We start from the raw sequence: 3259 nt of genomic DNA, 5'->3' as shown, positions 1-3259 counted from the left end.
TCACTATCTAATATCAATAATATGTGAGCGTGAGGCAGTCCGCCTTTCTGAAATTCAATGACATGAATTTTAGCTATTACTTGGCCAAATAAATGGAATTTACATATATCATTTAAAAGAGCATTCAGCTTAATATTAAAAACTCTGAATACCAAGTCAGGTCTGTTTTCAACTTTTTGCCAGTGTTGTAAATTGTTTGTAATACCTGCCCATTTGAGGTTCCATGTCATGGTTATGAGTAAATCGGGCTTGCCAAACTTCGTTACAATTTCCATAGCATCCTGATATCACTGCTGCATATTTCTGGGACTACCCTCAAAAGATGATGGAAGTATTATCATTTTACCAATTGGCACATTGTCATTCTCAGATCTAGATTTGAGATAAACCATCAAACCACTATATTTTTTCAACTCTCAACTTAGGTTGGTTAGCTTTAATGAAATTTATCTGATTGGCCTCCATTTTTGAATATGAATCCACGATAAACTGTTGAGTTAATTTTCCTGCATTTAAAATAGGATTGAACGTGTCCCGCACAGAGAGATGAAATCCATAATACTGCATTTCTGTGACATTTTGTCTAGTATTATTGTCGATTACACTGTTGTCTCTGAGTCTTAATGCAATATCTGTTCCCCAGGCTTTTCACCATGTGGGAAAAGAATAGGATATGTCATTGCATCTAATGTAGGAAACAGGATATTGATTTGTTTCATTTTAGTGGCATTCAGATTATTGGGATCTGGTTTACAATGAATAAGTAAGTCCCTTTCAAAAGGAGGTTCTCCATCTTCATTTCTGAATATGACAGCAACCTCAGTTACATGGGGAGAATTATATCTACATGGATCACTGTTATTATCGTATTTAATTGTCATTGTTACTTCTGTGGGAGCAATACCTTTTACTGTTGCTTCAGATTGGGCTTCCTTTTCTACCTCATGTAGCATCTTGTACGATTTTGTTAATTCATTTATATCATGCATGAGGCTGTTGATGTTGATCATGAGTCTTTCTGAGCAGCCTTGGTTTTCCGGCATTGCTAATCTTTTACTTGTCGCTTCAGCTGTATCCAAAATATAGAGTTGAACAAACTTCCGAGAAATGCCATCTGAAGGATGTAAAGTTCCAGTATGGTGATAAACTTTTCCGTGTATTCTAAAACAGTATGGCCCATATCCTGATGGTGATGCAATATTTGCACCCATTGAAGCAAAAGCAAAAGAACTATTTATGGAAGGAATATTTTCCATGAAATTTTTACTGTCAGAAGCTTTGTCATTAATCTTTTTAAATATGCTAGGTATTCTGGAAAATGTATATCATTTGGACAAACTTTACCTTTGCTACAACATTGAATAAATTTTCCATCAGATGGTTTTTCATCAGAGAAATTTAGTGATTGGCAAAACTGAAATCTAACAGTCATTCCACCACAACTATGTTCGAGAATTGCATCCTCATGTACTCCATTTTCGCTGAGAAGGCAGTTCCTACCAGTATTGTTAGTACTTGTTGATGACTGTTCTTTAGACATATTCTGTCATCGCCACCGCTTTCTTTCAACTTCAAAGGCACATTGGTCTTTAGACATTTTATGTCAATGACCCCGGCTATTTTTGGCTTCAGGGCTACGTTTTGCCAATAGTAGCTTTTCAGATACATTCTATCACAGGCACTGCCTTCTTTCAACATTAGATGCATGTTGGTCTTCAGACATTTTCTGTCGATAATGCCGGCTTCTTTTGGCTGCAGAGCTACATGGTATCAATAGTTGCTCTTTAGACATAGTCCCACCTCCCTGCTGTCATGGTCTGAGATGCAAATGAATGAGAGTCCTGGCTGCCAGGCCACTGAGAGCTGTCTGACCAATGGCTGATTCTGGCTGATTCTGTGGGTGTGGGACCTCCTCCTACCTGCTTTCAGAATCTCTGTGATGCAAGCGTTATGTGCCCGGCCTGGACAGAGGCCCTTCTCTGTGGCCAGGTGCAGAAAGGCTCCCCTCCCCACCAGCCATTCTGTGCCAGCTGGCCAGAGGCCCTCCATTGCCAGGGAGGAACACTTGCCTTGTCGCCATGGCAACAAAGCAAGCATTCTGTCAGGACCCTCACTCTGTATGCTCTCAGTGGCTGCCCCTCATCCCCAGGACTGGGGGACTCTGGCAGGGCTGAGAGGACTGGATGCTGCCATCTTGTGGCTATGGGAGCTGTCGTCTTTGTGATGGAGTGGTGGTCAATTTGCATATTACCCTTTTATTAGATAGGATTGCCTTTGGGCTTTCTTCTCCTTCTGATGAAGGACTTTCTTCCCTTTATTTTGTAAATATAGACCTTTTGCTGTTCCTAGCTCCCTCATTCTATGGAAATTTACCTGTTGCAGCTCTACAGCCCTGTTCTCCTTCTATGGTCCCCTTGATTTCTAAAATTTCCTAAAACCTGTCTTTTCACATCTAAAAATTCATGTTTCAGTCCCCCCCACCAATTAGGAAACCCCAATTGCCATTGAGGACAATGGACGCCGATCTGTCTGGCTGCTTCCTACTGGCAAAAGGGGTCAGAGTTTGAGGGGCAGCAGTCAGGTTCCCATTGGAAGTGGGCTAACTAAGGGTTTACAAATGATGGATATAGCTACCTTCATCTGCAGTTTCATGCAGAGGACAATTTGTAGCTTAAGTTGTCCTATAGACTAAGTTTTAGTACATTTTACATTGAAAGAGATGTGGGAGATGTAGTATATCTACTTGAGATTATTTGACCCTGAATTGGGCTGCTTATAATATACTTAGTAGTTAAGGATTTGGGGAGCCAGTATGGCTTGAGAAATTTACTATATAAGGGTTACAGAGAGGAGCTATAAGTAGGAGTATTTTGTGGTGTTTCTGGGTCCCAGTAAGGACAGACAAGGTCTTCTAGAGGTACCAGCCTAGGATTAAGGTGACACTTATGAAAAGACAGAATAAGAATTGTTAAAAGATGAATATACTGATTATTTAGAAATACCAGCGTATGTTACTTATTTGGTACTTGTTGACTCTTCAGGTTCCCTTTGAAAGAGATATTTCAGGTCCTTTAGAGGCTCACATGAGTAGAAATCTGGTGATCTGGTTGATGGCAATGTAGCTTTGTCCTCCTCCTGTGCTGGCATTCAAGGTTCACTCGAGATAGATGGATTTAGGAGTCGATGCTACTGACCTGTGGGGAAACTTAAAGACGGTGCCTGTAAAAGAGCCTTTTGAGCTGTTTAAAGGCCTACCCAA

Source organism: Eptesicus fuscus, chromosome 8 (genome assembly GCF_027574615.1).
Source record: "Eptesicus fuscus isolate TK198812 chromosome 8, DD_ASM_mEF_20220401, whole genome shotgun sequence".
Classification (NCBI taxonomy): domain Eukaryota; kingdom Metazoa; phylum Chordata; class Mammalia; order Chiroptera; family Vespertilionidae; genus Eptesicus; species Eptesicus fuscus.
The sequence above is the reverse complement of the archived record's forward strand: the minus strand, read 5'-3'. Positions refer to the sequence as shown.